Genomic DNA, 21,465 nt, shown 5'->3' with positions numbered 1-21,465 from the left:
CTTTGAACATCCTGATAGCACTTGTAGTCCTTCAGCAGCTAAGAAACAATTATTTCTAATAATAGATAGGAAATGGACTTGTACTTTTTATTAATATAAGAAATCTCTGATAAGGCCAACTTAGAAAGTTTCCTAGAGAATTAAGAAGAAAAATGACTTGACAAAGCAAGTGTATGTTAAGTTCAAGACTTGAATCCAGGTCTTCCTGACTAATGACAGATATCAGATCCACTGTTCCACAGCTTCCTATTTATATTTAGCTCCTATGTAGCAAGAATTAGGCAAAAAAGGAAGCTATCAGACGGAAGTCACCATTTCCCCACTACCAATATTCTTTCCTGGTAAACAAAGCCCAAGGAGGTGGGTTCTTCCCTGTTCCTTTACCCTCAAACCTCTCCCCAGGAGAATTCTTGCCACGTGACCTGGACACATTTTGAGCTGCTTGCCCTGGGTAGAAGAATTGCTAATTATGCCTCTGAGAAGAGAAAGCATTCAAGCTGTGTTATCTGGAGTGAACTTTGCCTAGGCTCAAAAATTTTGGAAGCTCTGGCAAAATCTCTACCCTCAAATTTGCTCCTTTCTTTGAGTGACCAACTGAACAGCTTGAGGAAGGGGGAAGAAACATTCCAGAGACAGAAGCTCAGTAGAACTGAGGGTTCCTCATGGATTTTATCATGTGACTGAGAACAAAACTAAGAACTACACTTCTCAGTTACAAGACCTGGGTTAAATTGTTGTAACATACACCTTTTTAGTCATTCATCTGTTCAAATCAATACTGCACATTGCTTTTTGTAAAAAAAAAAAGATTTTTTTTTTTTTGTGGGGCAATGAAGGTTAAGTCACTTGCCCAGGGTCACACAGCTAGTAAGTTTCAAATGTCTGAGGTTGGATTTGAACACAACTCAGGTCCTCCTGTATCCATGGCTGGTGTTTTATTCACTGTGCCACCTAGCTGCCCCCCCCCACACACACACATTGCTTATTTTTTTTCTTTTTTTTATGTATGAGGTATTTTATTTTTTCCATTACATGTAAAGATAGTTCTCAACTTTTGTTTATACATGCTTTACAATTTCAGATTTTTCTCCCTCCCACCCCTCCCTCCCCCCTCCCCTAGACAGCAGGTAATCTGATATAGGTTATATCTATATAACTCTATACATATACATATACATATATATATATATATATATATATATATACACACACACATATATATATACACATAATAACATTAATCCTATTTCTGCATTAATCCTGTTACAAGAGAAAGAATCAGAGCAGTGATGCAAAACCTCAAAATAGAAAGAAAAAAAAAACCAACAGCATCCAAAACAAAAGAAATAATATGGTTCAATCAGCATCTATACTCCACAGTTCTTTCTTTCTTTTTTTTTCTTGGATTTGGAGATCCTCTTCTATCATGAGTTCCCTGGAACTCTTCTGTACCATTGCATTGGTGAGAAGAATATAGTCCATCACAGTAGGTCAACACTCAATGTTGATGATACTGTGTACAATATTCTTCTGGTTCTGCTCATCTCACTCATCATCAGCTCACGCAAGACCCTCCAGGTTTCTCTGAACTCTTCCTGCTCATCATTTCTTACAGCACAATAGTATTCCATTGTATTCATATACCACAACTTGTCCAGCCATTCCCCAATTGATGGGCACCCCCTCAACTTCCAATTCCTTGCTACCACGTAAAGAGCAGCTATAAATATTTTTGTACATGTGGGTCCCTTTCCCCCTTCCATGATTTCTTTGGGCAAAAGACCTAAAAGTGGGATTGCTGGGTCAAAGGGTATGCACAGCTTTATTGCCCTTTGGGCATAATTCCAAATTGCTCTCCAGAATGGTTGGATCAGTTCACAGCTCCACCAACAATGCATTAGTGTTCCAATTTTCCCACAGCCTCTCCAACATTTATTATCTTCCTTTTTTGTCATTTTAGCCAATCTGATAGGTGTCAGGTGGTACCTCAGAGTTGTTTTAATTTGCATCTCTCTAATCATTAGAGATTTAGAGCATTTTTTCATATGGGAATAGATAGCTTTGGTTTCTTCATCAGAAAACTGCCTGTTCATATCCTTTGACCATTTCTCAATTGGGGAATGACTTGGATTCTTATAAATTTGATTTAATTCCCTATATATTTTAGAGATGAGGCCTTTATCAGAAGCACTGGACTCAAAAATTGTTTCCCAGCTTTCTGCCTCCCTTCCAATTTTGGATGCATTGCTTCTGTTTGTACAAAAATTTTTTAATTTAATATAATCAAAATCATCCATTTTGCATTTTATAATATACTCTATCTCTTGTTTGGTCAAAAACTATTTTCCTTTCCAAAGATCTGATAGGTACACTATTCCTTTCTCTCCTAATTTACCTATGGTATCACCTCTTATGTCTAAATCATGTATCCATTTTAACCTTATTTTAGTATAAGGTGTAAGATGTTGGTCTATGCCTAATTTCTGCCATACCATCTTCCAGTTTTCCCAGCAGTTTTTGTCAAATACTGAGTTCCTATTCCAGAAGCTGGAGTCTTTGGGTTTATCAAACACTACATTACTAGTGTCATTTACTACTGCATTTCCTGAGCCTAGCCTATTCCATTGATCTACCACTCTATTTTTTAGCCAGTACCAGATAGTTTTGATGACTGCCGCTTTATAATAAAGCTCCAGGTTTGGTACCGCTAACCCACCTTCCTGTGAATTTTTTTTTCATTTTTTCCCTTGATTTTTTGTTTTTCCAGATGAATTTTGTTATTATTTTTTCTAGCTGTATAAAATAATTTTTAGGTAGTCTGATTGGTATGGCACTGAATAAGTAAATTAATTTAGGCAGTATTGTCATTTTTACTATATTAGCTCTGCCTATCCATGAGCAATTGATATCTTTCCAATTATTTAGATCTGATTTGATTTGTGTGAAGAGTGTTTGGTAGTTGTGTTCATAGAGTTCCTGGGTTTGTCTTGGCAAGTAGACTCCCAAGTATTTTATATTCTCTACCGTTACTTTAAATGGAATTTCTCTTTCTATCTCTTGCTGCTGGACTTTGTTGGTCATGTATAGAAATGCTGATGATTTATGTGGATTTATTTTATATCCTGCTACTTTGCTAAAGTTGTTAATTGTTTCAAGTAATTTTTGACTTGATTCTCGAGGATTCCTTAAGTATACCATCATATCATCTGCAAAGAGTGATAGTTTTGTTTCCTCCTTGCCTATTCTAATTCCTTTAATTCCCTTCTCTTCTCTGATTGCTAAAGCTAACATTTCTAGAACAATATTAAATAATAGGGGTGATAATGGACATCCTTGTTTCACCCCTGATCTTATTGGGAAGGCCTCTAATTTATCTCCATTGCATATAATGCTTGCTGATGGCTTTAGGTAGATACTGTTTATTATTCTAAGGAAAGCTCCCCCTATTCCTAAACTCTCTAGTGTTTTTATCAGGAATGGGTGCTGTACTTTGTCAAAAGCTTTCTCTGCATCTATTGAGATAATCATATGATTTTGGTTAGTTTTCTTATTGATGTGGTTGATTATGTTAATAGTTTTCCTAATGTTGAACCAGCCCTGCATTCCTGGTATAAATCCCACCTGGTCATAGTGTATTATCCTGGTGATCACTTGCTGTAATCTCCTTGCTAATATCTTATTTAAGATTTTAGCATCAATATTCATTAGGGAGATTGGTCTATAATTTTCTTTCTCTGTTTTTGCTTTGCCTGGTTTTGGTATCACCACCATATTTGTGTCATAAAACGAATTTGGTAGAACTCCTTCTTCACCTATTTTTCCAAATAATTTGTATAATATTGGAATTAATTGTTCTTTAAATGTTTGGTAAAATTCACCTGTAAACCCATCTGGCCCTGGGGAGTTTTTCTTAGGGAGTTCATTAATAGCTTGTTCAATTTCTTTTTCTAATATGGGTTTATTTAAGGATTTTATTTCCTCTTCAGTTAACCTGGGCAGTTTGTATCTTTGTAAATATTCATCCATTTCATTTAGATTGTCAAATTTATTGGCATACAGTTGGGCAAAATATTTCCTAATTATTGCTTTAATTTCCACTTCATTGGTGGTAACATCACCCTTTTCATTTTTGATACTGGTAATTTGGTTTTCTTCTTTCTTTTTTTTAATCAAATTAACCAATATTTTATCTATTTTATTGGTTTTTTCATAAAACCAGCTCTTAGTTTTATTGATTAATTCTATAGTTTTTTTGCTTTCAATCTTATTAATTTCTCCTTTAATTTTCAGGATCTCTAATTTAGTGTCTAATTGGGGATTTCTAATTTGTTCTTTTTCTAACTTTTTAAGTTGCATGCCCAATTCATTAATCTCCTCTTTCTCTTTTTTATTCATGTAAGCATTTAGAGCTATAAATTTTCCCCTAAGCACTGCTTTGGCTGCATCCCATAGATTTTGGTATGTTGTCTCATTATTGTCATTCTCTTGGATAAAGTTATTGATTGTTTCTATGATTTCTTGTTTGGCCCATTCATTCTTTAGAATGAAATTATTTAGTTTCCAATTGATTTTCATTCTACTTTTCCCTGGCTCTTTCTTACATGTAATTTTTATTGCATCATGATCTGAGAAGGATGCATTTACTATTTCTGCCTTTCTACATTTGACTATGATGTTTTTGTGCCCTAATACATGGTCAATTTTTGAAAATGTGCCATGTACTGCTGAGAAAAAGGTATATTCCTTTCTATCCCCATTCAATTTTCTCCAGACATCTATCATGTCTAACTTTTCTAGTAATCTATTCACCTCTTTCACTTCTTTCTTATTTATTTTTTGGCTAGATTTATCTAATTCTGAGAGGGGGAGATTCAGATCCCCCACTAGTATAGTATTACTATCTAATTCCTCTTGTAACTCATTTAACTTCTCCTCTAAGAACTTGGATGCTATACCACTTGGCGCATACATATTTAATATTGATATTCCTTCATTATCTATAGTACCTTTAAGTAAGATGTAATTTCCTTCCTTATCTCTTTTAATGAGATCTATTTTTGCCTGCACTTTGTCTGAGATAAGGATTGCTACCCCTGCCTTTTTTACTTTAGCTGAGGCATAATATATTCTGCTCCAGCCTTTTACCTTTACTCTGTGTGTATCTCTCTGCTTCAAATGTGTTTCTTGTAAACAGCATATTGTAGGGTTCTGGTTTTTAATCCACTCTGCAATTCGCTTCCATTTTATAGCAGAGTTCATCCCATTCACATTCACAGTTATTATTACTGACTGTCTATTCCTCTCCATTCTATTTACCCCCTTTGTACTTTTCCCCCCTTCTTTCACCCTATTCCTCCTCACCGATGTTTTACTTCTTACCCCTGCCTCCCCTGATCTGCCCTCCCTTTTTATCACCCCCCTCTCTTTTCTTTACCCTTTTCTCCCTTGCTTTTGTCCTCCCTTCGATCAGTCCCCCCTTTCCCTTCCCCTTTTGTTTCCCTAAAGAATGAGTTAAGTTTCTTTATCCCAATGAACGTATATGTTATTCCCTCTTTGAGTCAAATCTAATGAGAATAGGGTTGAAACCATGTTCCCCCCTCCTTTCTTTCCCTCTATTGTAATAGGTTTTTTTCCACCTCTTCATATGATATAATTCATCCCATTCCACCTCCCCTTTCCTCTCCTCCCCATAGACTCCCTTTTTATCCCCTTAATTCTTTTGTATCGTCACATCAAAGACAATTCATATTTATACCCTCTATATAAAGTCCTTCTCTCTGCCCAAATACATTTACAATTCTTAAGAGTTATGAGTATTATCTTCCTGTGTAGAGATATAAACAGTTTAACCTAATAGGGTAACTTTTTTTTCCCCCTCTGTTTACCTTTTTAAACTTCTCTTGAGTCTTGTATGTTGAGATCAAATTTTCTATTCAGTTCTGGTCTTTTCACCAGGAAAGATTGAAAGTCCCCAATGTCATTAAATGTCCATCTTTTCCCCTGAAAGAAAATGCACATTTTTGCTGGGTAATAGATTCTCGGCTGCAATCCAAGCTCCTTTGCTTTCCGGAATATCATATTCCAAGCCTTGCGGTCCTTTAATGTTGAAGCTGCCAGGTCCTGAGCAATCCTGACTGTGGCTCCATGATATTTAAATTGCTTCTTTCTGGCTGCTTGGAGTATTTTCTCCTTCACCTGATAATTCTGGAATTTGGCTACAATATTCCTTGGAGTTTTCCTTTTGGGGTCTCTTTCAGGAGGTGATCGGTGGATTCTTTCAATGATGATTTTATCCTCTGATTCTATGATATTAGGGCAGTTCTCCTTAATAATTTCCTGGAATATGGTGTCTAGATTCTTTTTCTGGTCATGGCTTTCAGGCAGTCCAATGATTCTCAAATTGTCTCTCCTCGATCTGTTTTCCAGATCAGTTGTCTTTCCAATGAGGTATTTCACATTTTCTTCTATTTTTTCATTTTTTTATTCTGCTTGACTGATTCTTTTTTTATTCTGCTTGACTGATTCTTCCAACTGTCCCACTTTAATTTTTAAGGCATTGTTTTCTTCAGTGAGATTACGCACCTTTTTTTCCATTTGGCTAAGTGAATTTTTTAAGGTATTGTTTTCTTCAGTGAGATTATGCACCTTTTTTTCCATTTGGCCAAGTGAATTTTTTAAGGTATTGTTTTCTTCAGTGAGATTATGCAGCTTTTTTTCCATTTGGCCAAATGAATTTTTTAAGGCTTTGTTTTCTTTAGCTTCCTTTTCCAAGCTGCTGATTCTTTTTTCATAGTTTTTTTGTTTTGCTTTCATTTCTCTCCCCATTTTTTCTTCTACCTCTTGCAATTGATTTTTAAAATCCTTTTTGAGCTCTTCCAGGAAGGCTTTTTGTTCTTGCGACCAATTCACCTTCCCTTGTGAGGCTTCAGATGTAGCCAATTTGGGGCTATTGTCCTCATCTGAGTTTGTGTTGGCTTCTTCCCTATTGATACAGAAGCTCTCAATGGAGAGGGCTCTTTTTTGCTTCTTACTCATTATTGCAGCTTATTTATTTATTCTTTAAGTTGAGGTCTGCTCTGGGGGCACCAGGGTCCCTGTTTTGGGCTTCTTGTGCAGGTGTATAGGTGCTGTGTGACCGGGCTTTTACTCTGAGGCCTTTATGGTGTGTGGAGATCCCCCGCCGTGCACTTCCTGTCTGATTGTGCTCGGCCAGCCAGGCGAAAGACCCCGGAGTCTGATCCCGCCGTTCGTGGCCCTCTCAGCCGGTGCAGGTAAGTTTTTCCACTGTCCTTCTTGGCCACCAGATTTTTGAACCAGGTTCCGGGAGCCTCAGTTGTTCAGCTGTGGCCCGCAGCTCCTGCTGACTTGCCCCGACCCCCTCAGCGCTGGGTTGCTGCCCTGCGCTGGGCCTCCCTTTTGCCCGAGTCAGACCGACCTTTTCCTGAAGTCTTCTAAATTATCTCTGGTTGGAGGACTGTGTCTCTCTGTCTCTTTGCAGGTTCTGTAGTTTCAGAATCCGTCCAGAGGCTTGATTTAATGTTCGTTTTGAGGGAACAGAAGGAGAGCTCAGGCAGCTTGCTGCTTCCTCTCCGCCATCTTGGCTCCGCCCCCCACATTGCTTATTAATATAAATAATTTGCAGTAAGTATGTTATGGCTTTGTGAAAAAGAGCTGACATTTCTATTGTGTTCTGAGGTTTTAATCACGGCAATTCTATGAATTAAGGAGTGCTGGGATTATCATCCCTCTCCTAAAAATGAGGAAAAGAAATCAGGGAGATTAAGTGACTTTCCCAATGTTACACTGCCAGTCAATGTAGGAGACAGTATGCAAAACCTAAGCCCTAGTTCTTTGGACACCACATTTATGTGTCAAGGAAATAGACTGTCAAAATTGAATGGGTATGATAATAGCCCAGGTCCACTTTTCCTATTTCAATGAAATCTCTTAAGGAAGAAATAATTTGGAAACATTAGATGGAAAGTTACTTATTCATTGTGTATAACATTAAGAAAGACTTGCATGACTGCTAATGTCTCTCTTTTTCTTAGATAGTTGGCATATCCTACAAGCTTCCTTGGAAACTAAATCCTATCTAACCAATCAAATTGATAAAGCACTTATTAAGAATCTTCTATGCACAAGGCACTGTGCTAGGCACTGAGGATTCAAAGAAAAGAAAATGAAACATGTAAGGTCCTTGAGAGCTGGAACTTTTATTCCCTACAAAGGGGAAAAGTACTGAAACCCATTACAAGTTTAGATCAAAGAGAACGAAAATAATGACATCAGGCTCTTTCACAAAATATAGGTTATACTATGTTAAGAGACCTTCAGGGAAACCAACTTACTAGGAAATAAACAAGCATCTTATATATAATAGGCTTCTTTCCCCTTCCCAGCCAAGGTTTCACAAAAATCTCTGGTATTAATACATCTCCTACATTTAATTATGTAGCCTCTATTTTTTCAAGAAGAATGTTTTTATGGTCAACAGTAAGATTAACTTTGGAAATAAATAATAATGTGTACATTGTATATTCAAGCATGTTAATCTTTGTTTTAAAAAAAACAACAACACTGCTATTTGAGGGCTATTAATATCACTTTGGCCTCTGAGATATGTTACATTTGTACTCCTTGAAATCCTCAATCAGCCTCTCCCATCTGTCAAAATTTTATAGCTGTTGAATGATAAGGTCTCAGTTGCTATGGCAATTATTCCATTACCTAGGTGACAGTGTTCTAATGATGTCATCGCTAAAGTGATCTAACTCCTGAAACGTTTCCAGTTTTAGCTCTCAAGAAGACAGAATAAAAATTTACCTGTGATCCCAGCACATAATGCTCAAGATGAGAAGATGGGTGCCTCTCTTAATAAAGAAGCCAAGTAAGTTAATATGTCATCAGGCTGCAATGGGAGATATAACTTCCAGGAACAAGGAGGTGATTCTGTCCTCAATTGACTTCATCTGAAAAACTGTGCTCAGATACACGTTGGGTAGGACATTGATAAGATGGAGAGATCCAGGCAGAGTGAAGCTACAATGGCAAAGGATCTAGCAACAATACCTTATTTTTTATTAATTGAATGAAATGGGGCTGTTTAGCCAGAAGCAGAGAACTGGGGTGGGGGGGCATGACATGACAGCTGCCTTAAAAAATCTGAAGGGCTGTACTAAGAAAGAACCTTTTTCCACTTGACCCCAGAGGGTAGAACTGGGAACAAAGGGTTGAAGTTGCCAAGTTTCCTCTTTAGATTTGATGGAAAGAAAAACTTGCTAACAATTAGAACAGTGGCAAATCAGACTGGGCTGACTCAAGAGGCAGAGTGTGCTGCCCCATCTCTTTAATGAGAGCTTTTCAAACTAAAGCTTTATCACCACTTGCCAAATATATCATATAAGAGATTTTTTTCAGGTCCAGACTGAGGTCAATTTTTAGTTGGGTCAAATGTTCACCTTTGCCTTCTAAATGAACTAGACCAAAGAAGGGCAGCTATGTGAGAGGAGTTGAAACTAAATAAAAAGTAGAGAATATTTACCCCGCAAATGAAGGCTAAATTCATCTTATTTTTTTTTCTAAACCCTTGGACATAAGATTCATGTAATTTTCTGAAGAAACTAAAACAAAGAATGCTCTGCCCTAGAATGGTGGTCAACTTCATGACTGCAGATGTGGGGGGAAAAAGTTTCGAGGAAAAGGGAAATAAGAAATAGGGAAGAAAATGTAGACAAAGATCACAAATATGGCAATAGGTTGTAGATACAGAATCTGAAGGGAAAGGGCAAAAAAAGGGTAGGCAAAAAGTTAGAAATCATTTTTTTCTGCTTTTCAAACTTCGACAAAGTTTAACAATTGTGTCTAGAGGAAGAATGACCATTGGCCAGACTGGTTCCATGCTATCTGAAATGGTGGTTCACTGTTTCTCTAGATCCAGCCAAAAGCAAAGTTTCTGAGCTTCCATAACGAGTAAAGCTGCAATAACTGTTCGTGTGAGATGGAGCCTTATTTCTGATCTGATACATAAGGAAAAGTTCCTCAGTTTTAGATATGTCCTGAGCCAGTGATGAGCTCAACCCTCATACATGGTGAAAGGCTCTGCCTTGTGATAATCATGCAAGAACTACATTGGAAAGTCAGTAAATTTTGTCCTGGAGGCCCTGCTTCCTTGTTAGACTGCTTTAATGTCCCCTCTCTCTAAGGTCATAAGATCTTATGTTTAGAACTGAGAGTAACCTTAAGAAGCCATTTAGTCCTGACTCCCCCCTCTACTAACAGAGACAGACTCAGAAAGATTGAGTGACTAGATCACATTGGTACTAAGTGGAAGAGTCAATATCTGAAGCCATATCCTTTTACTCCAAATTCAGTGCTGCTTAAACTGTACACTTTCCTGAGATCCTGAGAAATTAAAGAACTAGATTTCAATTCTAGTTCTGCCATTTATACCTGGTAGACTTGGGCAAATTATTTGAACCTCTTGGGCCCTTTTTATCACCCATAAAAGAGGGCTTTAGACCAGATACTATCCAATTCCCTTTCTAGGGCTAAATCTTTGAAATGATTATTCATACTAAAGTGTTAGGGACTGAATGAATTCTCCTTTCTAGTACTAGTTGGGTTTTAAAAGAGAAACCTAGAAAGAGTGATGCTTAATCTAAAGGAACAAAACTAATCATTCATTGATCATTTATTAGATACCCTTCCTTGTGCCAGGCACTAAGGTAAATACATTGTGAATATACAAAAAAAAATTAAATACCCTACCCTCAATGAATTTATATTCTTTGGGAGTGGGGTGTATGTGTGTGTGTGCCTACACATATATGGATATATGTGAATGTCTATATACACACACATATTTACTAAATAATATGCATTCAATACAAATTGATGAGAATGGAGATGACATCAGGAAGGCTTCATATAAGAGGTAGTATTTTTTAGTATTTTGGCACTTAGGTGTGAGAGATTCTTTTGTAACTTTAGCATCATTCCATGTAGATGACTTTCCCAATAAACATAATCAAAACAAAGAAACAAAGAAAAACCAGCCCTGGCTCCATCCTTGATTAAACTGTAGGTTGAATGGGAGGGGAGAGGCGGGAGAGAGGAGAAGGGGAAATGTTTGTGTATTCATATGTGTATAACTGCATGCATCTGTGCTCCTTGGCACCAGTTGTCTGCTTATCTTTATCAATTGCTACAGAAATTGTTATTGAGCCTAACATCTGCTTAGCAAGCAGTTTCTCAATTTGGATATTCCTCAAGTTTTTCAGGTACTTTATGGTCGGCCCTTTCAGGTTATTCAGCAAGCTTCTTTATGCATAACTAAGTCAGCCTACATCTTTTTTCAAACCCTGTTTTTTTTTTTTCCCCTTGGGCCATATGACATCACTCAACTTTGCAACCACAAGATGGTGTTAAAAACCAAATACACTGAAATGATCCCTGTTACTCTACCCTGTCTGTTGGTTTCTGAATCTGCAGGTTGTCTTTCTCTAAGAAAAATACCTCAGGTTGTGTTTAGAAATGTCTGGAATCTAAAATAATGTGTCAAATTGAGCCGCTGCTGTCATAAATCAAGCTCATTAGAAACATTTTATAATATATGTCTGTCATACATCACAAGAGAAGCATTTGATAGTATGCCCTTTCAGGCAGGATTTTCCTGAGCTGCTAATGTTAGAACTCAGAAGAAATGGCCATCCAAGGGAACGGCTTGCAATAGTTGCCTCTGTATCATAATTACAGAAATGAATACAGCAGCAAATATTAAAAACAGTGTAGTTATGCATAATTTCTGCAACATGCAATCTAATTTACAAGCAGTAAAAACAGTAATAAAAGCATTGCCCAGTGATGGCACAAAACAATTTCCAGTCAAGAGCCTTAAAAATAACACTAGTTTCCTTACAGCTGGATTCATTGTTAACATGGTTTGCTAAACATTCTGTTTGAGAAAGTCTAATCAAATCCTGTGTTATAACCATATTAACTAAAGTATGATCCTAATGGACTTTTCATGCAAAGCAATATAGATTTGGGCTTTTTCTACACAGCTGGTAGTTTCAAAAATGGAGTATTGGAGCCCCAGGGGGGAGCTATCATCACCCAATTCTCATAGGGAGTAGAGAGGTTCTGTATATATTTTTGAATCCTAGGAAGCAATAGGTCAAGCCATGCATTGGAAATCAAATACCACCTCTCAAATACCAGGAGAATAAAACCAATATACCTTTCTCTGACAAGGTATTCAAAATATACAGCACAGCATAAGTACTTGAGTCCATTATTTGAAAACTTGAAATAATAGCAAAACTATTGAGCTAAAGTTTATCTTTAAAGATACCTAGGAATAAAACAAACTAATGCTAAGCATATTAATACTAAATCCCAAGAGGAAAGGGATACCAAACCATTTTCAAGACAAATTAATTTGTACTCAAACATGATATGTTCATTGCAAACTTTTCCATTATAATTATTTAAACAAAATGTGCTAATTACTGATATTCCTTTGAATTTTTCCTACATTACACATTCTTACTTATACTACAGTAGATTTATGAATTAAGGTGGATATTCTCAACATTGTAGTATATTCCAAGTCATCCATTTTTTAAATCCTGTTTATTTCTAGTCCGTATCTCTAAATGAATCCTCCAGACAGAATTTACTCATTGTGCTGGGGTTCTTCCTTTCGTTCTTTTAATGATTTGTGGATATAAAAACATCCCTTACTCTAAGTACCTGATCAACTCCTATCCTTTTCTAGTCATGTATGGCATGCATGTGCTTTAATATTACTTCCCATGCACATCACTATTAGTAATTTGCAGCACCCTAATTACCCCCACTGTTGTCACTTGATTGTCCCTTGTATCACCTACAATTTTGATTGTTCTGAGATCATGGAGTTCCATTATACATAGTCATATAGAAGGGGTGTGTTGGTAAATGTTTAACAACCAGCTGGGTGGGGTAAGCTGAAAACACCGTAATTTTTATCTGCATTATTACCATTTTCTTCATCACTTTCTAAGGTCTAGACTATCAACAGAACAATCAAGGCCTGATGTGTAACATTCACACATTTCTGAAATGTAAATGCTCAGACTGAAAATGTAACAATTGGCTCTCCTGAAAGAAATCAAGCTGCTTCTTTCAGAACCCTTCATATACATTACTTCAAGTGTCTATAATTTCTTAAGTATCAATACTCTCTCCATTAGTGGTCACTGCAACCCTTCTGTGACTTAGTTAACTGTCAGATAATTGTTGTAGCTCAAAGCATCACGACTCTGGTCATTCCAATGATAAGCATTGTTGAATTTAAGTAGGTTAGAAGAATATTAGTACTTTGTTCAAGTTTTAAAAATGAGTTTTGGAAATTGTCTTGCAATCATTGAAGTTTCCTAAATGCAATACCACCCCAAATCCTTTCCAAAATATATCTATGGCCTAACTAAATGTGCTACCCATCCAACTGTGTGTTATAATTTATGTAATATGAATTCCTAATACATTTTTTCCTGTATGGATTGTAAAACCAATTGCATTTGGGTTATTGTGGATCTCATTAAGAAAAACTTAGTTGTATTTTGGGCTCCTATGAAATCAGAACAATATCATCTGAAAACAAGAACATCTGAAGAACTTTGCTATCTAAAGGAAATACTTCTTCCCATTGGATGGCACACAGAAGGGACACATCATTACACTATGAATCATTTTTGTGAGGATAACAATTTTTGTTTTATGCATTGTTTAATAGTGATATCCAGAGAATCATTTGAACAATCTCTGTAGTCTCCTCTAGGGAATATTTATGAACTTTATGTATTAATGGGAGACATCTTGTTGGAGGATAGCCATTTAAGCTGCAATTTACTCTGTTGAGTGAATTATTTTGAAAGGGTTTTTGTTAAATCATTTTTTAAAAAAATAAGAGGGTTCATATTATCTGCATCAATTGCATGGAATTTAAGGTGATGTTTACTGTAGAAAATGTCTTTTGTGTCTTTAATTTTTGGTTTTTATATTTTCATCATGTTCTTGATATATCATTAGAGTTAAGATTTTATACAGATAAGAAAATAGACTTATGAGTCACTAGTTGATGTCTTCTTGGCCACATTTTTGTTGCTATAACACCAAATGTGATGTTTTCCATTCTTTGGACTCATTCCCATTTTGAGATATCTTGAAAAGAGGCTTGAGAACCTTTTAAAGTATTTTAACTCTACTGTGGATTTTTTTTCTGTAAATTTTATTGTTCTTTTTACCTATTTCCATTTTTGTGCTATATCAAAGGAAATACAAAGTGTTGCTTAGATTTTTCTGTGGGTAGAAAGCAAATATGTGGTCATCAATAATAGGATTGATCATTGGCAAACCTTTAAAACCATTGAGAGAAGCAAGTGACCTTGAGTCAATAGCTTTTCATTTACTCACTTCACATGAAAAAAAAAAACACAACTTTTAAAAAAAAAATTTCACCTGAAGTTAATGCAATTACTGTTTCTCCTTTTTATTTTTACTTCTAATTCAATTTTGATTCTGTTCTAATTGTTCAGAGTTGGACAACCTATAGTTAACGGAATCTGAAATAACTCCCTGAATAGTAACTGATTCTTTTTTTCTCTAATTAAAAAACCTTAGGGGCAGCTAGATGGCACAGTGGATAGAGCACCGGCCCTGGAGTTAGGAATACGTGAGTTCAAATCCAGCCTCAGACACATAACACTTACTAGCTGTGTGACCCTGGGCAAGTCACTTAACCCCAATTGCCCCGCAAAAACAAAACAAAACAAAACAAAAAACAAAAAACAAAACCTTATAAGCATGAGGTAGAAACCTATGTGATCCAGAGGGCCTTGATCACTTTCATTATTTATCCATGAACTTGATTTTTAAATTTTTTTTTTTTTTTTTTAGTGAGGCAATTGGGGTTAAGTGACTTGCCCGTGGTCACACAACTAGTAAGTGCTAAGTGTCTGAGGCTGGATTTGAACTCAGGTCCTCCTGACTCCAGGGCCGGTGCTCTATCCACTGCACCACCTAGCTGCCCCTTGAACTTTATTTTTAAATATATTTTTACCATCTTTACATATGTCCATATTAACTTTAAAGACATGTGGTGACTGATTCAGGGCTCATTTGCACACCATTCACAGAATTTTTCTGCTTTTCCTTTCAATAGATGTTGTCACATAAATTACCTTAATCTTTCTAGCAACCTACTTGCTTAATTATTCCAGAATCTCCTTTGCTGTAAATTATAATTATTTTACTCCCTAATTTTGCATGTAAACCAAGATTCTGTCCCATCTACCTCACCCTCAATCTTTTTACCTATTACTCTTTCTTTGTTTCTTCTTCTTCTTCTTCTTCTTCTTCTTCTTCTTCTTCTTCTTCTTCTTCTTCTTCTTCTTCTTCTTCTTCTTCTTCTTCTTCTTCTCTCTCTCTCTCTCTCTCTCTCTCTCTCTCTCTCTCTCTCTCTCTCTCTCTCTCTCTCTCACACACACACACACACACACACACACACTCACTCACTCACTCACCCCTTTTCTCCTGAAATCCAATTCCACATTACTGATTGCTTATTGTCATTTCAATCTTAATGTTGCATAGTACTCTCAATTTAACATATCCAAAACAGAATTCACAGTCTTTTTTTGCCAAACCACAACCCTAAGTGTGGCTGATTCCTTTGCCCAGTTTCCTTTTTACTGTGAAAGGGATCCTCTTCCCAACCACTCAGTCTCTCAAATTCAGGATTATGCTAATCACCTTAGTATCCCTCCCCCAAGTGGGCAAGTCTTGATTCTAACTCCTGAATGTCTCTCATAGTGTTTCCTTCATGGTCACCATCATATTTCAGACCCTTATCACCTATTACCTGGACTATTGCAATAGTATACATTTTAATCTCTCTGGAGTTCTCTTTACTCCATGATGCACACAGCTGCCAAAAGAATATTCTTGAAGTACAGATCCAATCTACTCACTCTCTTACACAATAAATTCTGGTGTCTCCCTCTTACCTTCAGGATGAAAAACATTTGCCTCTTTTTGGCTTTTAAACCCATTTACTACCTGGATCCAACTGACTTTTCTACTATCTTTCACATAATTTTTAGTCCAGCAAAACTAAGCTTCTTGTCATTCCATACATCTGACATTGTATCTTCTCTAAATATTTACATAGGTTCTTCCTCATACTTTGAATTCACCTTGTTCTCACTTCTGCCCCATAAGATCCATATTTTCTTTCAAAATTTAGCTCAGAACCCCCATCCTATATGAGGCCTTTCTGCTCTCTATAGAAAATAGTACTTTCTTCCCCACTCCAAAATTACATTGTATATATCTTTTATATGCTTTAAATGCTTATTGTGACAGCTAGGTCGTGTTGTAGATAGAGCTCTAGTCTTAGAATCAGGAAGACTTAGCTTTATAACTTTCAACCTGGCCTTAGACAGACTAGCTGTGTGACCCTGAGCAAGTCACTTAACTGTTTGCCTCAGCTTTCTCATCTGTAAAATGAGCTGGAGAAGGAAATGGCGAACCACTTCAGTATCTTTGCCAAGAAAGCCCCAAAATGGGGTCAGAAAGAGTGAGACACAATTGAAATGGCCGAACAATGAAACAAATAATTACATGGCATCTACATGTTATATAATCCTATAGAATATAAGCTCCTGGGGAATAAAGACTATTTGTTTATTCCTTTATTTCTCCAAAGCCAAATACATTGTCTGGAACACAATAGAGAATTGATTGATTAACTGATCATGAATAGGGACTGCCAGATGAGATAATCAAGTATAAAAACTATTCTCATTTAAAGCAATTATTATTCATCAAAGTTGGTTAACTAGAAATGTTTATTATCTTGATATGATCATTTAAATTATTTTAAGAAGAAGAAGAAGTAGGGGCAGCTAGGTGGAGCAGTGGATAGAGTACCAGCCCTGGAGTCAGGAGGACCTGAGTTCAAACAGCCTCAGACACTTAACACTTACTGGCTGTGTGACCCTGGGAAAGTCACTTAACCCCAATTGCCTCACAGGAAAAAAAAAGAAAGAAAGAAAGAAAGAAAGAAGAAGAAGTAGAAAAAGGAGAAAAAGAAGAAACATTTATATAATATTTACTATGTACCAGGTATTGTGCTTAGTTTTTTAAAATAACTCTTTTAGTGTAAAGAATTTACAACACAGGGGGCAGCTAGGTGGCACAGTGGATAAAGCACTGGCCCTGGATTCAGGAGGACCTGAGTTTAAATCCAGTCTTAGACACTTGACACACTTACTACCTGTATAACCCTGGGCAAGTCACTTCACCCTCACTGACCTGCAAAAAAAAAAAAAAATACAAGACTCCAAGAACTGACAGGAACTTAGAGGTCATCAAGTGCTACATAATCATTTTAAAGACAATGTATAATTTCTTAATCAGTCTCACAGAGGTAGCTTTTAACACCTGGGATACAAACCCAGGACCTTGTAGACCAAATCCATTGTTTTTTCTAGTATGCCACACTCCCACTAAGAGGATGCTTCACAGTTTACAAAACGTTTTACTCATAAAAATTCCGTGAGATAGCAGTGCAGGTATTATCCCCATTTTATAGGTATGGCTCAGAGAGATACAATGACTTATTTATGATCACACAGTTTAAAAAGTATATTTGCTAGATCAAAGTCCAGATTTTCTGCCCTAAAGTTTAATAATATTTCCACCATAGTACAATGCTCTCATTCTTTGCTTTTCCCTTCCCCTCCCCTTAAGTGGTATCATTATTATTTATTGTTATTATTTTTTTTTGTGGGGCAATGAGGGTTAAGTGACTTGCTCAGGGTCACACAGCTAGTAAGTGTCAAGTGTCTGAGGCTGGATTTGAACTCAGGCCCTCCTGAATCCAGGGCTGGTGCTCCATCTACTGCACTACCTAGCTGCCCCCAGTGGTATCATTTTATATGACTTAAAGTATTAAAACCGTTATTGATCTATATTTTTTGAGGAGATCATATCATTAAAATTTGTCATAGGTTCAGTTTGGCCTTCCTTCAGTTCAGTTAATCAACAAAATATAAATACTTTTTTTATTTCCAAAACATTTTCTATAGAAATCTTAGGGAATCATTTATGTATTTAGAAATATGTATATAATATAAGCTTGTGTATTCTCACATATGTATACACACATGCATATACATGTATATGTGCAACAATATGTACATGAATATATGCATATATGCATAAATTATTGTGGTGTACATTAATATACAATATGTGTGCATGTGTGTATGTATATGTACATGTGTGTGCATATATTTGTGTACATACATACATATACACACTCACACATACACAGATAACTATAATCTGTGGTACCCCTAATAAATACCAATTCAGGTGATTTTATGTTCTCAAAGAGTCATGATCAATCTAATTAATTACATACTAAATTCATATGCATGCTCAATATCTTACTGGAGAATTATGCCATACTTAGTTTCCTGGTAGCCACAGGTCATCTTTCAATATAATACTTCCCCCTCCTCGCCTTTACTATTTTCCTTACAAATAGAATTTTTGCTGTCTTTCTCATATTCCCAGAAAAATGTTGAATAATTTAAATAGAATCATTTTTTATCATAAACTATGTCCACAAAAATGAAACTAAGTATTAGTCAAAACTGTGGTATTTTCAAATTATTACTGGAATATCTGGAATTCTAAATAGAAATTTCAGGAAGCCCAAGGACTTCTGGGAAACACAGTACACAAAAGTAAAAGAAATCATCTTTGTTCAAGGAAAACCCTATTTACCTAGAGCTGATCCATCAATGTGATCACAGCATGTACATAAACCTCAATTTAAACTTGGTCCTTCTTTTGACACTTCTTTTCTGGCATCAGAAAGTACTGAGTTAGATGAGCCCTTCTGACCTTACTATGGATAGAAAGCTGGAAGCTGAAAGCATGCCTCCCTTAACTAAGATGGGTGAGAAGCAGTTTGGGCCTAATGGATAATCAGGAAAATTCAAGTTCCTCATAGAACATGTACAGGACTAGCTATGTTACAAGGGGTAACTTTGTTGATCGTTGTCAAATGAGATATTATATGTGAAGTACATTGAAAATATTAAAGTGCCAATTAAATTCTATGACTACTATTAATAATAACCTTCAGTGCCTTCCAGGCCATTCTAAAAGGCAAAGAAGAAATGCTATGCTACTTTGCATTTATAGAAAACTGCTTTCAAGAATTTGGAGGGCTCTCATGTGGAAGAGGGGTTGGATTTGTTTGGCTTGCCCTTGTTGTTCAGGACGAGGAGCAATTAGTTAACAGCAAGTTATAAAGAAACAAATACAAACTTAATGTTGGAAAAGACTTCTGAAAATTTGGAGTTGCCCCAAATTGTAAGGCAATGCCTCAGGCAGCAGTGGAACCCTCATTCAGTGGATGTGTCTTCAAGCAGGGACTGTAGGAACCTTTTTTTGTTGCTGTTTTGTAAATTTTTAAATTAATTTTTATTCATTTTATTTTTAATTTATGAAATAAAACAAATATTTCCATAACATAGTATGATAAAAAATGACTTTACATGAAACTGCAAATCTATTATATATAACTTGCTATTCCTTTTAAATATATAATGACATAATAATATTTGATTCTTTAGGAGGTAAACCATAGTGGGACTTCTTCTGAAAGTCTGGGTGGACCCATGTGGCTGCTTTGCTCTTTTCCTAGTCTGAAATTGTGATTCTGTGAAACTCTGATGAAAGAAATTCCCATGCCAAGGAAATCACAGGTCGAGAAAACTCCCTATTCCCCACCCTCTGGGGGAAAAATATGCAACTGTATTTTCTGTACTGTTTTAAATGCTATTTATTTAATTTTACTGAATTGCTCATGTATTTTAGTGATAAGCCTTTGAAATCTGTCTTTACTGTGAATCATCATATTCACAGTTATTAAAGTTAGATTCATTTGTTTACTCCAAAATGCATTTGAATAAGAATACAAGCATTTATTATTTGCCTACTATGTGCTAGACACTATGCAGGGTCCTAGAAACAAAAAGACAAAAATGAAATAGTCCCTTCACTCACAAAGCTTACATTATAATGAGAACTACAGTGTGAAGTAGGTGTTAAATATAAACAAAATGAATAAATGCAAACTTGAGGGGGGAGGGTCTCAGAAACTGGAGAGAATAGGGAAGGCTTGATGTAGCTTTTGAGATACTTATTGAAAGAAAACAGAATTCCAAAAGGTCAAAGTAAGAAGGGAGTTCATTCTGGGCATGGAGGGTATCCAGTGCAAACATATTGAGTCAGAAAATTGAACGTTAAGTCATAAAGACGAGCATGTAGGCCAATGTGGCTACACTGCAAGGAGGGAAAGAAATGATAAATAAGAGTTAAGAAGGAACCATATTTTAAAGAGCTTTATGTGCCAAAAAAGAGGAGTTTATATTTGATCCAAGAGATACTAGGTAGCCATTCAAATTTATTAAGTAGGAGGGAGATGGTCAGAGGTGAGCCATGCAGAAACCATTTTGGTAATTGTGCCCAGGATGGATTGGAATGGGAAGAGCCTTGAGACAGGGAGACCAAATAGAAGGAAATTGCAACAGTTCTGGTGAGAGGTGATGAAGGCCTAAACTAGAAGGGTTACATGTAGCTAGAGAGAAGGGGATAGGTGCTGAAGTTATAAAGATAGAAATGATAAAATTTGGCAATTGGCTAGATATTTGAGGTGAGAAAGACATGCATGTGAGCTTCCTTGACTAGAAGTTCTGTGCTGCCCTCAAATGTAAAAGGGAAATTTGGGAAAGGGGTAGGTTTGGGCAGAAAACAATAAGTTCTGCTTTTGACATGTGGAGTTTTAGATATCTCTGAAATAATGTACTTTGAAATTTGGAAACTGACTGAACAGTTCACTATACATGACTGGAGCTGAGGAGAGAGACTAGAGTTGGAAATATAAATCTGGGTGCCCCTTCTGTGAGTTATTTAATAGAGTTGATCATTGAATTCATGACAGCTAATTGGATCACAAAGTGAGAGATTCTCTATAGAGATGGGGAAAAAAAAGATGAAAGCTCAGGATATAGCCTTGTTGCTCACTCATAATTATTGGATATGATCCAAAAAATAAGATTAAGGAGGTAGATAAATGGGTATGGGGCAAGGACAGGGGTGGAGATCTGTCAGAAAAACAAAGAAACACAAAATTAGGAGAGGGAAGTTAACAACATCAAGTTTCATAGGAAATTAAATAACAATGGTGACTGAGAAGGGACATTAGATTTGGCAATTAAGAAATCATTGTAAACTTGGAAGAGAGTAGTTTCAATTGGGCAATGAAGTCAAAAGCCAGAATAGAGAGTTTAGAAGAGACGAAAAGGAGAAATGGAGGCTGTGAGTATAAACAGCACT

This window comes from Dromiciops gliroides, chromosome 2 (assembly GCF_019393635.1).
Source record: "Dromiciops gliroides isolate mDroGli1 chromosome 2, mDroGli1.pri, whole genome shotgun sequence".
Lineage (NCBI taxonomy): Eukaryota > Metazoa > Chordata > Mammalia > Microbiotheria > Microbiotheriidae > Dromiciops > Dromiciops gliroides.
The sequence above is the reverse complement of the archived record's forward strand: the minus strand, read 5'-3'. Positions refer to the sequence as shown.